The sequence below is a fragment of the Canis lupus genome, chromosome 1 (genome assembly GCF_048164855.1).
Source record: "Canis lupus baileyi chromosome 1, mCanLup2.hap1, whole genome shotgun sequence".
NCBI lineage: Eukaryota > Metazoa > Chordata > Mammalia > Carnivora > Canidae > Canis > Canis lupus.
This window is the reverse complement of record NC_132838.1, coordinates 115484712-115498554: the sequence shown is the minus strand read 5'-3', so window position 1 is coordinate 115498554 and position 13843 is coordinate 115484712. Positions and strand designations below refer to the sequence as shown.

Below are 13843 nucleotides of genomic sequence, written 5' to 3'. Positions count from 1 at the left end.
AGCGCGCGTGCGCACTGGCGCGTGCCCGGTAGGAAGCAGCCCAGAGCGCGATTCCGCGCGCGCGCGCGTTCGAATGAGAAAAAAAAAGTCTCCCCGCGGGGGCCCGCGGCATTTAGGCCCGTGTTGGCCAGCGAGCGCGCGTGCGCGAGCGCGCAAAGACGCCCTCCTCGGCCGCTCCCCTCCGTTGGGGGTCTAGCGCACAGCTCCGCTGTCCCCGCCTCTCCCGAGGCTCGCGCCCTCGGGGTAAGTGCCTCGCGCCCGGCGGAGAAGGGCGGGTGAGTCAGCCGGAGGAAGGTTGGAGGTGGACAGGACTGGGAGAAAGGGAAAAACCGCCCTCGCGGAGCCTAGAGCTCGGCTACCGGGCTGAGAGTCTGCAGAAGACACGCCTCCATCCCTCACGCCCCTCGGGGCTGCGGAAGTGCTCTGGAGACTGGAGCGGCAGCGAGGCGACAGGTGGACTACCATTCCCAGAAGGCGGTGCGGGGCTGCGCCTACTGCTCCCGGCAGTACCTGCGCGTCAGGCCTCTCTTTTTTTTTTTTTTTTTTTTTTTTTCAGTTTGCTGCCGCCTAGGGCGAAACTACAGTTCCCAGGAGGCTTCGCGCGAAGCGGCTTGGAAGTGGGCAGCCTGGAAGTCACTCGGGCCACTGGAGCTGGCGGCGTCTCCAGCGAGCAGCGCGGGGCCGGACGCCGGGTTCGTGGGGCCCGCGGGGCGGGCAGCTAGGACGCCCAGGTATGTGGCTTCGGGTGCAGGGGCGGCCTCACGCAAGGGTGGCGGGGGGAATCGATGTCCGCTCGGACCCCGAGGTCAGCGCGGGCTGGAGACCCGGCGGACGGCCGGGTGTGGGCACCGGTTGTTGGGGGCGGGGGCGCCGGACTCACGCCCTCCGGACCTGGCCGGACCTGTGCCCGCATGGCTCAACTTTCGGGACCTGCTCCCCGGCACTGTATGGTGGAGCATGGAGTGGGAGTCGGGTAGCGGTGGGTTCGCGTCCTGCCTCTGCCACTCGGGAGCTGCCATCTAGGGAAACCGCACCGAACCTCAGTTCTCCCTTAGATAAAACGGAAGGAAGAGTGCCTTTTGCTGGGCATTCTATTGAGATGTTGAGATATGGCGAATAAAGCATTTGGCACATGGAAGGCATTTACTACATGTTTGCGCTATTGTTGGCTCCCAAGAAATAGGGTGAAGGTATTATCTGTAGCATAGGATTAGTTGAGGGTGTGCGTGTATGGGGCCAAGTCCATACTTAGCACTCAGTGCAGGATGGCTGCTGTTAACTGAAATTATTTTGTGAGCTTTGGTTTGGAAGGAAGAGACCCAAATTCAAATTTAGGCTCTGCCATTTATCAGCCGTGTGACCTTGGGCAGCTGACTTCACCTCTCGCTGGCTCGGTTTCCCTGTCTGTAAAATGGGGGTTTTGATAGCAGCCACCTCATGGAGTTGTTTTGAGGATGCGGTGAGAACATTGTGTGTAAAGTGCTTAGAACAGCAGTTGGCGCATAGTCGGCATTCAATAAATGTTATCATTTATTCAGCATTTTCCCTGCGTCCCAGAGACCCTCTGAGGGTGGGGCTCTGACTGTAGTCTCCGTCAGGCCTCCTGGGGAGACCTCCCATCTAGTTGATTTCCTCTCCTGCAGCCTCAGGTTCCTCATTTGTAAAATGGGATGACAGCATCAGCCTCATAGGGTTGTAAGCATTTGCTGAGATTGTATTCCTAGTCCAGAGCCATCTCTTACTAAGTAGCAGCTCTCATGTATTATAATTGTTCTTCAGTGTTCTCCATCTGGCCTAGAGACTGTCTCACTGTGGGCTGTGACATGACAGCCCTGAGCTCCCCCACACGTTCACTCCCAGCCTCAGTGTCCCATCTGTGAAATGGTAGTCACAGGATTTTGTGCCAGGGTTGTTTTGATGATTCCAGGAGATAATTCATGTTTAGCGTTTAGCACAGGGCAGGGTGCATAGTAAGCACTTAATAAACATATCTTGTTTCTCTTAATAGGTCTTGGCTGCTTTTGTTTATTTACAGAGCAGAGCAGGAATGAGATTAGTGCCCTCCCCCCTAATTTTTATTCACCAAAGATTGAATTGTGGAACATTCATAGTATAAGAGCCGGAGGAGAGATGGCACTGGCCTGCTGTCAGCAGCCCTCTGCTCACCTCTCCCACACTCCTCCCCCCAAGCCAGCACGTTCACCCCAGTTCTTTATGTATCACCCCAGGGCTGCAAGTATGTGACTCTGTCTCAAGGCTATATTAGCCCCCTGAGTTCCAGCTCTAGATGCGGAGCCTCTGCTTCCTTGATGTCCCCTGATAACTGTCCCCTGGGCACCATGAACTCAGCATGTTCAACCGAAACTTCTCTTCTCAGACCCAGTAGTCACAACCATCTCCGCAAATGGGCCAACAGTGACCTAGTTGCCCAAGCCAGAAACTTGGGAGTCACTCTTTTCCCCCAGCCTTCCCAGGTCTAGCTGATTGGCAAGAAGGATGGCGCTGCCATTTCATAGAAACGCCATATTCATTGGCCCATCATGGTCTCCCATCTCATGGGCACCCAAAGTCCATTTTGGGGACTGGAGATGGTCTTTCCCGACGAGGTTGAGATGTTTCTTTTAGATCATCAAGGATTAATGCATGTAAAACATTAGTAAGGGGTGGAGAAGACAATATGGACTTGGCCTGATTATGGTGGCCCCAGCTGTGGCATAAAGATTTGATTTCCAGGGGGCCCATCCCTCCTCTCCCCCCCACGTTTTGGGCGAGTCATTAATTTCTTTCTCAAAAGTTATACTCTGTCAGTGAGTTAGAATATTCTGTATGGGAAGGCAGCCATCCCGGGCATTTGGGGAGGCAGCGCACATGCCGTTGAAGAGGCTGGGAAGGGAATTTATTATATCCCTGTGTAGGTTTAAGTCTGTTGGCAGAAACCTGTCATTGTGATTTCATTTGATGATGGGAACCCGTGATCTGAGTAACATTTGTGATGGCCACCAAATTTACCTATTTTTTTTTAATCCGAGGATATAAAGCAGTGACTTTTAAAGAAATCTTGGTCTTCGTTGTTAGTGACAACAGCACATGGCTTTTTAGCAGTCTGTGTGGAATGGTCTAAGAGTTAAATGTGAGCCTGTTTTTCAGACATTGCAGTTGTCAGGTGGTAAATCAAAAATGGAATTTAGAATGTGCAGTAATTGGCGCCTTTTTTCCCCCCTGTAAAACCTATTTAGCTGATAGATTTCAAACTTAGATTTAAAAAAATGATGCTAGTTATGGTAATAGCTTAACCTTGTTATGGGTTTAACTCGCAAAATCTAAATTAAATGTATTTATGTTTTAATAAGAGAATTAAGCCATCATCTCCTTCAAAGCGTCTGTTTCTAGCTTTTAGAATGAGAGGCTACTGGCCCAATTCATGCGTCTGTGCTTTCTTTAAGACTGTTACTGCTCCCGTTGCTCAGGAGGGCTCTGGTCATGGACTTGATTTGTGTGTGTGAGAATGGGTTGGATTTGGCTTTAAAAAGGTTATGCACGCTCCTTGTAACATTTCAAACAACACAGAGAAGTAAGGAAAATAGTAGGTACCGCCCTCCACTCTAAAATCCCCTCCCCAGGGATCCCTGGGTGGCTCAGCGATTTGGTGCCTGCCTTTGGCCCAGGGCGTGATCCTGGGGTCCCAGGATTGAGTTCCACATTGGGCTTCCTGCGTGGAGCCTGCTTCCCTCTGCCTGTGTCTCTGCCTCTCTCTGTGTGTCTCTCATGAATAAATAAATACAATCTTAAAAAAATAAGATAAAATAAAATCCCCTCCCTGGAAGGTAATCATTTACTCAGGCAGGGAGTATTTATTAAGTATCTGCTGTCAGGATTGGAGATACAGTAGTGAACACAACGTATATGCTTTCTGCCCTTGGCAAGTTTGGTAGATGCGCTCTCCCTTGCCTTTTTCTGTGCTTGTAAGGATCTGTGTATGCATCTATTGATTGTTTTCTTCTTTCTGCCTCACCACTCCCGCAAAAGGGGATCAAGACACACATATTTGTGACTTGATTTTTTCAATTAATAAGGGGGCATATTCCTTCAAGTCATTGCATACAGATCTGACTCATTTTTTTCTAAAGATTTTATTTTTAGGGGATCCCTGGGTGGCTCAGTGGTTTAGCGCCTGTCTTTGGCCCAGGGCGCGATCCTGGAGTCCCGGGATCGAGTCCCACATCGGGCTCCCGGCGTGGAGCCTGCTTCTCCCTCCTCCTGTGTCTCTGCCTCTCTCTCTCTCTCTCTCTCACTCTCTCACTCTCCCTGTGTCTATCATAAATAAATAAATCTTAAAAAAAAAAAGATTTTATTTTTAAGTCATCTCTGTGCCTATCGTGGGGCTCGAATTTAGAAGCCCGAGATCAACAGTCGTACACTCTACCAACGGAGCCAGCTGGGTGCCCCTGACTCATTCTCCTTAACAGCTAGACCCACATCCTTCAGTATGAAGAGACCACGTTTTAGTGCACCTTTCCGCTGTCGCTGGACATTTAGGTTGTTTCTGGGATTTCTTTTAGCTTTGCAAAGACACATCCAGTAAGCAATCTAGTATGTAGGCAGTAGAGCATAGAGGCTAAAGGAGCTTGGACAGTGAACAAGACAGGAAGATCCTCATTGTCCTAGGGTTTACGTTCTAGCTGGGGAGACCCGTGATAGACCAGGTAATTTTAGATGGTTTAAGTATCATAGAGGAAATAACAGGGTGAGGGGATGGAGTGGCTGATGGGGCAGGCTGGTGGGCGGGGAAGGGCTGGTTACTGTAACTCGGATGGTACAACCTGCATGAGCAAGAGGTACCAGCTGTGCCAAGAGCTGGGGGAAGAACATTCCAGGCAGCAGGAACAGCCAATACAAAGGCCTGGCGGTGGGAGTGAGTTGGCTACAAAACAGGATCATTGTGGCTGGAGAAAGGCGAAATCCCATTTTTCGAGTTCACACTGCTTTAATTTCTGTGAAGTAACGATAATGATAATAATAGCATCTAACATTTCTCAGTGCTTACTCTGTACTAGTCGCCTTCCTAAGCATTCCACACTTTTCCCTAGTGAATTCCTCACAAGACTCCCATGAAGTAGATAAGTGTATGGGACTCAGTTGACAAACGAGGAGCCGATCCCAGACCTCAGACTCTGCCCACACGCCAAAGTGCCCCTCGTCCTTGGCCATCCTCATGAGGCCCAGGCGAGTTTACGGAGTGGATGCAGCATTTCCTGCCCAGTTGCCTGCCATACAGAGCGCTGCAGGCTGTGTTTAGTACCTCCATGTGGCAGCACGAGTGGTCTGGGGATGTTGTGGCATCGTCTCCACTGATGGATTCACAGGGGTCAGTTTCTGGTGGGGTGTGGGGTTGGTTTCAGAATTGAAGGCCTTTTAGCAGAGCCTGTCCTCAAAAAAACAAGGTTTCCCGCCTGAGGCATGGAGAGTGGATAAGGTGAGTGTCCCATCTGGGTGAGCTCTGAAAAGGAGGACTTGGGCTGGCAGGGGAGAGAGTGTTTCCAAGCACCAGGCCTACATTTTTGAGTGTCAGTGTATCAAAATACTGTCTAGCAACTGCAGAGCTACCAGGTCCTGCAGGGGCCCCAGTACCCTGCTCTTGCCACCGTGACTCTGTCCATTTCGATTTGCTAAAGCCTGGGCCTTATGGGTTGCATGAATGAAGGGCAGGCCTGGCGAGGTGTGAAGACAGTAGCGGGCCCTTTTCAGACCAGGAGAAGTGTGGAGAGCCTCTTTTATCCAGCCATCTAGGAAACCTTTTTTGTCTACCTAGCCTGCATGCCAGGCACCATGCCAGACGCTGACAGTATGAAGTCGGATGAGAAGACACTGGCTTTCAAGGGTTTGCAGCAGTATTGTCCATTAGAAGTATAACATGAGCCACTGATGTGGATGGACCATACACAGAACTTGAAATTTTGTAAGGGCAACATTTAAAAGAAGAACACGAAGTGTAAGAAATAAGTTTTAATAATGTATTTCATGTGGTCTAAAACATTATCATTTCACATGTCATCAGTGGAAAAATTATTGATATGTTTTAGTTTTTTTTTTTTCATGTTAAGTCTTCAAAATGCGGGCAGCCCCGGTGGCACAGCGGTTTAGCGCCGCCTGCAGCCCAGGGCGTGATCCTGGAGACCCTGGATTGAGTCCCACGTCAGGCTCTCTGCATGGAGCCTGCTTCTCCCTCTGCCTGTGTCTCTGCCTCTCTTTCTCTCCCTGCATCTCTATGAATAAATAAATAAAATCTTAAAAAAAAAAAAAAAAGTCTTGAAAATGCAGTGCATGTCTTACGCCTTCAGCACATCTCTGTTTGCGCCAGGCATGTTTCACGTGCTCGTAGCTGCACGTCTTAGACAGTGTGAGCAGAGGGCACGAGACTCACCTGTAAATCAAGGGTGGTAGTTCACGGTGCTAGACCGAAGATGCGTTTTATCTTGGTGAATAAAGGCTGGTGCTGGATGAAAAGCATATTTAACCAGAGGTGGGTATAGCTAACCTCACAGCTGTCCTCCATCAAAGGTGCCTTCTGGGCCTGGCACTGTGCTTAGTGCTTGACAGGTGTGACACACATTCTGAGGTGGCAGGGACCGTGACTCTCCCTGTCGTATGCATGAGGAAGCTGAGGTCTGGCAACATGAGGCCCCTCGCTCGAGGTTAGGAAGTGGCGGAGGCAGAATTTGAACTCCGGTCTGGAGACCAGACTCTTAAATCTGTGTCGTATCTGCTATATTAGTGTTTGAGGGGAATGGGCTCTGAGTTTGGGGCAGTAAAAACTACAGGAAGGATTCATCCTATAAAATGGATTCACAGAGTTTGTCAGCATCGATCCTCGAGTCTTTGTTGTTGCTGGGGTAGACCTGAGTGACTGTCTCTCTTCACTTTAAGCTCTAGGTTTGGTGGAAACAGGAAAGAGGGGACTTTGGGGCCTGAGGAGGAGTGTGGCCTGGGACAGTGAGGGAGGCAAGAAAAGGACCCCAGCCTATTGAAAGCCCATCCTAATGCACTGCTTCTTTGGGGGTGCCTACGGGGGTGTTCAGTGGTTAAGCGTCCGCCTTTGGCTCAGGGCATGATCTTGGGGTTGTGGGGTTGAGCCCCATATTGGGCTCTTGGCTTTCTCTTGGAGAGAGCCTGCTTCTCTTCCCCCCGTCCCACCCATGTTCTCTCTCTCCTCTCTCTCTTAAATAAATAACATCTTAAATAAAATAAAATAAACTACTCTTTGGGAATGAAGCCTCTTTTCTCTTTCTGCCACTGACTCTTGTCCCTCGAGGCTGTGGCCCTCTGTGGGAGCCTGGTGGCATATCCCAGGGAGCCCAGCCACAGGGGCACTTACCCTGGCCTTTGCCCTGATCCAAAGAGGTATTGCTTGATGGGGGAGAGGGGAGGGAGGGATGCCACAGTGCTTTCCTCTTTCATCTGTGAGAATCATTGTTCTAGACTTCTAATTACTGTCCCCAGGATTCAGGGTTCCCCATCTCAGGGGCAGGATTAATCTGGGCCTCCTACCCAAACAAGGCAGGTACTGGAGCTTCTCAGTTTGCTCATGTCCCCAGGTAGTGGCCTGGTACCAGTCCCTGTCCCCATTTGGTGACTCAGGAGGGTTTTAACCTCTTCACCACTGTCTTCTCCTGCTGCTTGACAGTGCCTGGTTTGTAAAAGATGCTCAATAAAGTGTCTCTTGGCTGACCTAATGACAACTAGCCAGCCTTCACCGAGCTTTTACTGCGTATAAACATGCTGCTTTTCATGTAATTTTATGTAATTTCTCATTTAATCCTCATCATGACTCCATGGGTACTGTTATTCTTCCCCTTTCCCATGTAAGGAAACAGGTCCTGAGAGGTGCAGGTCTTAAAGCTGCCTAGAGTCCAAGCCAAGATTCAAACCCAAACCACTGGATCCAGAGTCCAGGCTCTTAACACTCACTCTGCAGTCCCTTGTGGAAGGACAGATGGATGAATGGGGTGGGTAGGCAGGACCAGACTGACCAGTTCCAGCCTCTCTGCTCCACGTGCGAACTCTGTCTTCCTGTTCTGGGATAGCCCTGTGTCAGGTCTCAGGCTCCTATGGGACTGGAGGCTTGATCAACACTCTGGGCATGAAATTTTTCTAGGATTCTGGAACGTGCACTCCCCATTTCTTTAACAAAAACTAACTGGTTATTTGATATTATTAAAGAGTTCTTATTTTTTAGGTGCCATAACAATACTGTGGTTCTGCTTAAGACAAAAGTCCTTATCTTTGAGACCTATGTTCTGAAATACTTGTGAACTGTAAAGGTGTCCAGGATTTGCTTCAAAATAATATGGACGGGCTGGGAGTGAAGGGACAGTGTGTATGGGTGAATAAAGATGAAGTAAGATTGGCCCTGAGCTGGCAACTGTTGAAGCTGGCGGATGGGGGATTATTATAGTCTTTTTTTTTTTTTTTTAACCTTTCTGAGTTTGAAATGTCTCACCATGAAAAGTTAGAAACAAGCACAACAAATTTCCCTCGGAATTTGTGTATTTTGAGCTCAAGTGTAGGTATGGGGGAGCTTCCTGGTTCTGCCCAGTTATCTTGTGTAACAAAAACAGGGTTTTTGTTTTGTTTTGTTTTGTTTTGTTTTGTTTTGTTTTGTTGTTGTCATTTACGTTCTGGGAGTCAATACTTGTCTGGGGGCCTTGGAAACCCCTTTGGAAAAGCAGTGCCCGGGAGCAATGAGGACATTGGGAAAGGTTCCAGCAGCCCCATGCTCCCCCCCTGCTCGGGGCACTGGTGGTGGTGGCACTGGCCCTCGGAGCCGCTCTCAGAGGTCCCACTTCCCGAGATCCGCTTCCCTCGGGCACCTGACTGCGGGGCGCCGCCCACATTTTTTCCAAAGACGGGTTTCAACAGGAGGCCTCCGCTCCTCCCCCGGCCTCCCCTCAGGACAGCAGAGCACAGATCCTTCCTTTGATGGGTCTGTTAAGGCCCCACACAGAACCAGAAGCCAGCATTAGGTTTGCCTCTAGCACTGCAGCAGGAGGCAGGGAAGGTGCCCCCTTTCAGGTCTGCCTTTTTTTTTTTTTTTTTTTAAGATTTTATTTATTGGGGCAACGCCGGTGGCTCAGCGTTTTAGTGCCGCCTTCAGCCTAGGTCGTGATCCTGGAGACCCGGGATCGAGTCCCACATTGGGCTCTCTGTGTGGAGCCTGCTTCTCCCTCTGCCTATGTCTCTGTCTCTGTCTCTGTCTCTCTCTCTCTTTCTCTCTGTGTGTGTATCTCTCATGAATAAATAAATAAAATCTTAAAAAAAAAGATTTTATTTATTTATTCATGAGAGACCCAGAGAGAGAGAGAGAGAGAGAGAGAGAGAGAGAGAGGCAGAGAAAGAAGCAGGCTCCCTGCGGGGAGCCCAATGCAAGACTCGATCCCAGGACCCTGGGATCATGCCCTGAGCCAAAGGCAAATGCTCAACCACCAAGCCATCCATGTGTCCCTCAGTTCTGACTTTTGACAACAGGAGGGGCAAGATGCAGCCTGTGACAGACAGACAGAGGGTGGTGCCTCGGACCTGATGCTGTTCCTGGTCAAGCCAGCAGTTAAAACTCATTTACCACATATATGCACCCCTACACACGTGTGGAGGCTCCCATTGCATTTGTTCTTTTGGGAACTATCCCTCAACAGTGAATGGGGGACAGAAATCCCTGTTGTGGAAACGGCAGGAAAAGAAGACCCCCCTCATTTGGGGTCTCTGCTTATCGTCTGCCAGCCAGGGAGGTAGAGATGGCTGGCGGGAGCAGGAGCTCTGGTCTGATCCTGCTAGATAGAGGCCGGTGTTTTTTCCCTGTCATGATAAGTTCCTCTTTCCAATGCCCTGTGTCTACACCACACTCTTCGTTTGTGGGCAGGAACGCAGAACTCCCTCAGCCCCTCTGGCTTCCTCAGACTTCAGCCCCCCTCACCCTCTTCAGTTCTGTCTTCCTTTTTTCAGAGGCCCTGAGGTGAGTCCAGGGTGGAGAAAATGTTAGGAACACTGTCCCAAGCTTAGCTTGATTCCCCCATGTTTCTGGCATAGACCTGCACTGTGGGGTCTGAGGGTAGCGCACCCTAAATAGTGGCTCTGCATCTGCTTTACTCAGCTTAGCCATTCAGTGGGTATTCACGGAGCCGAGCACTCTTCCAGGCACCAGAGAGACAGCAGGGAACAAGACAGAGAAGCTTCTCCCCTCCTGGGGCTCTCTTTTGGGCAGGGATCCAGACAGTAAACAAGTAAGGAAGATGTGTGCTGTGTCACATGGTAAAAAACACTAAGCCGAGGAAACCAAACAGGGAAAGGGGATCTGAAGTATTGGGGGGAAGGGGAGGCTGAAGTTTCAGACAGGGTGGTCTGAAGAAGGGGAGGCAGTGTGAGCAGTGAGGGTGTCTAGGCAGAGGCAGCAGCCAGTGTAAAGGCCTGGGGGACAGGGGCCTTGTGAGGATTGAGGACCTCACAAGGAGGCCCTTGTGGCTGGAGCAGGGGATGAGGGCACAGAAGTGACAGCCCTACTGACCTCTTAGGATCAAACTTTTCTTTGAGATGGGAAGTTTTGCAGAGTTGATTGGTTTATTGTTTCATTAAATTGTGAAAACATGCATGGAACCAAAGGACCAAAAATAAGGCACTCACCTCCCTTGCGCAGAGGCCACCACCATTCCAGCTTGCTGGCGAGCAACTTCTTGATGCTGCACTGAGTGAATTTTCTGGCTTGTATTAAGTTGAGCCATATGAAATTACCTTTTTGCAGGTTAACAGTTTTTGAATATTAGCAGTTTTCTGAGGTTCAGCCAATAGCTTCCTCCGCAGAGCCCAACAGACCGGACCAATGCTTTCTTGCTGCGGGGGTTAAGGGGTCAGAAGTTAGGACCTCCTCGCCCTTTCTGCATCCCACATTGCTCTTTCAGTGACTGCAGTGAGTACAGAACCCCTGCCCCACCCATAGCCCCATACCCAGTCTTGCTGGTAAGCCCAGCAAGAGGCAGCCTCTTCCTGCAGGGACCTTCCCTGGGGGTGGCGTTAGTCATTCTTCGGCTTTCTGCATCTTGGTGCTACTAGTTTTGAAATCACAGCTAGCTCCCAGAGGGAAGGGCACTCCTGGACTCTTGCCGGAGGCTTGGCATGACTCACATGGTGGGGGTGCTCTCTGGGGCCCAGCAGAACTTCTGGGCCTTCTGGATCAGTAACTGGGCAGAGGAGCTGGCAGGGTGCCCAGCGTGGAGTGTCCGCGGGGTATCTCCTGGGATCCCAGAGGCTCAGGCTATGGGAGGAGGTCCGAGGAGAGACGGATAAAGGCCATCAACCCCTTGTGTGTGTCACACCCCTGCACTGACCAGTCTCATGTCTCTAGAAGCCCAAGGCACTAGGCTGGGTTCTGGGTGTAAAATAGAGGTAAAGGAGTTCTGGATCCAGCTTTGGAGGAGCTTGGTCAGGAAGTTGTGTCAGTTGTATGTCTTTGGTTGCAAACAATAGTAGTAGCAACAGCAGCAAATAGATCATTTATATAACATCTACCTTATGCTAGGCACTGTGCTAGGCGCTTCCCACAAAGTGACTCATCCAAGCCTCCCAACAACCCTGTAAGGTAAGTACTCTTATTATTTCCCTTTTTGCAGGTGAGGCAATTAAATGACTTGCCCAAAGTCACACAAGCTGGCAAATGTAGTGGCCAGATTTGGACTCAGGGAGTATGACTCCAGAGGCCTCACTCCGAACTTTTTTTTAAGATTTTATTTACTTGAGAGAGAGAGAGATCACAAACAGAGGGGAAGGGCAGAGGGAGAAGCAGAATCCTGCTGAGCGGGGAGCCTGATGTGGGACTTGATCCCAGGACCCCCCGGGATTGACCTGAGCCGAAGGCAGCTGCTTAACCAACTGAGCCACCCAGACACCCTTACTCAAGCTCTTAATCACTGTGTGTTTCTGCAGTGGTTCTCAAACCTGAGCAGACCTCAGAATCCCCTGAATGCTTGTTAAAACACAGATTGCCAGACCCCACCCTGAGTTTCTAATTCAGTAGGTCTGGCTTGAGAATCTTCATTTTTAACAAGTTACCCAAGTGCTACTAGTGCTCCTGGACCCGAGAGCACATTTTGAGAATTACTGATCTACTGGAATAGGAAACCCAGATAATATTGGCCTGAAGTCAGATTTATGATCTCACATGACAAAGAAGCCTGTAGATTGGCAGTACCAGGACTGACTGATTAAGCACTTCCGCAATGCCTGTAAGCAAGCCCTTGGTGTTGTGCCACTCCGCCATCCTTGGTTTGTCTCCTGTGTCCTCGGACTCTCCTCATGGCCACAAGACGATTGCCACAGCTCCAGTGGTCACACCCTGATAAGGTTATATCTTGCAGCAGAAAGACAGCATCTATCTATTACTCACCATTTATCTCTAACAAGTGAGGAAACCTCGCCTAGACACACCGCCTCTCACATTTCCCTCAGATTTCATTGGCCAGCGTTGTGGCATGTGACCATGTCTGGGTAAATCATAGGTAAAAGCTGATTAGGATTTACTCTCAGGGCAGAGGCTGGAGGCATCCTTACCTGAAGCACATGACTGGTGGGACGAGAGTGGCTAGAGGAATAACACTGGAGTCCTATTTAGGAAAGGACTTGGAGAGGGGCTCGGAATTGGTAGGCAAATGAGTGGATCTGCTGCAGAAGTCAGTAAAACAAAAGTGGAAGCCTGATACCCATACATTTTCATGTCAGTGTATTTACTTTGTTTTATAATTACCTGACTCAGGACATTGCTTTTGTTCTCTACTCATGTCCACCTTCGAGAAGGTATACTCAGTCCCTGTACCATAGGAGATGTTGGTCTTGTTGAGAAATCCAATATTTTGTCTGAGGATCCAGGCAAATCCAAACTAAGTGATGAGGCAGCAGCCTCAGGGGCAGTGTGCAGGTTTGAGAGCATTTGCTTTGCCCAGAAGCACTTGGCTCTCCCTTCTCTCTCTGCTCTTGACCAATTGTTCAAGGTGGTCCTTGCAGAGGCTCAGTTTCCCCTCCTGAGGACTGGTTCCTAAGGTGGTTGGGTGGATGAAAGGAGAGGATACAGGTCAAGTCTTTACCTGTAGTCGCTGGTACGTGGTAAGTGCTCACAAGTATGACCTCTGCTATTAACAAATAGGACTTTATTTCTTTAAAGATTTTATTTATCTGAGGAGGGAGAGAGAGAGAATATGCCTGAGTTGTAGGGGTGGGGAGCATGGGGAGGAGAGGCAGACACCCCACTGAGTAGAGAGCCTGACAATAACACAGGGTTCTATCCCAGGACCCCGAGATCCCCACCTGAGCCAAAGGCATATGCTTAACTGAGCCTCCCAGGTGCCCCAACAAATGGGACTTAAGTAAGTTACCATTTAATAAGCCTGCCCTCCCCTTCCAACAGTATTTGAAAGTGACCATTCATTTTGTAGACTGAAGTTTTCTGTGGATGCCTGTTGCTCCTGCTTATGGACACAGTGTAAAGTTACTGCCCTGCAAGACTGCAGAGGGACTTGGAATAAGTGTGGGCTCTGGAGCTAAAGTGGGGCTAGTAGTGATCCTAGCTTCTAGGTTTGTTGATTGGATTCAGCGCACTCAAGTATGCAAAGCACTGAGAACACTGCAGTGTCTGGCCTACAGTGAGCACCTAAGACACACTGTACAGTTGACCCTTGAACAACTTGGGGGCCAGGGGCACCGACCCCCGTGCAGTAAAATCTGTGTGTAACTTTTGACTCACCCCCCACAAACTTGACTACTAATAGCCTACTGTTGACCCGAAGCCTTACGGATCGGATCACGTATT

General features: G+C 49.8%; 1 protein-coding gene across 4 annotated transcripts in view; it reads left to right on the top strand.

Moving 5' to 3' along the window:
- Positions 1-96: 96 nt before the first annotated feature.
- Positions 97-13843, top strand: part of SIPA1L3 (signal induced proliferation associated 1 like 3) — a 235052-nt gene continuing 221305 nt past the window's right edge. The window contains exons 1-2 of one of the 4 annotated variants that reach the window (XM_072779652.1): positions 97-243; positions 557-731. The gene's annotated coding sequence lies outside the window, so the exon portion shown is untranslated. The remainder of the gene's footprint in view (positions 244-556; positions 732-13843) is intronic. The other 3 variants (XM_072779651.1, XM_072779621.1, XM_072779648.1) reach the window with 3 other exon arrangements.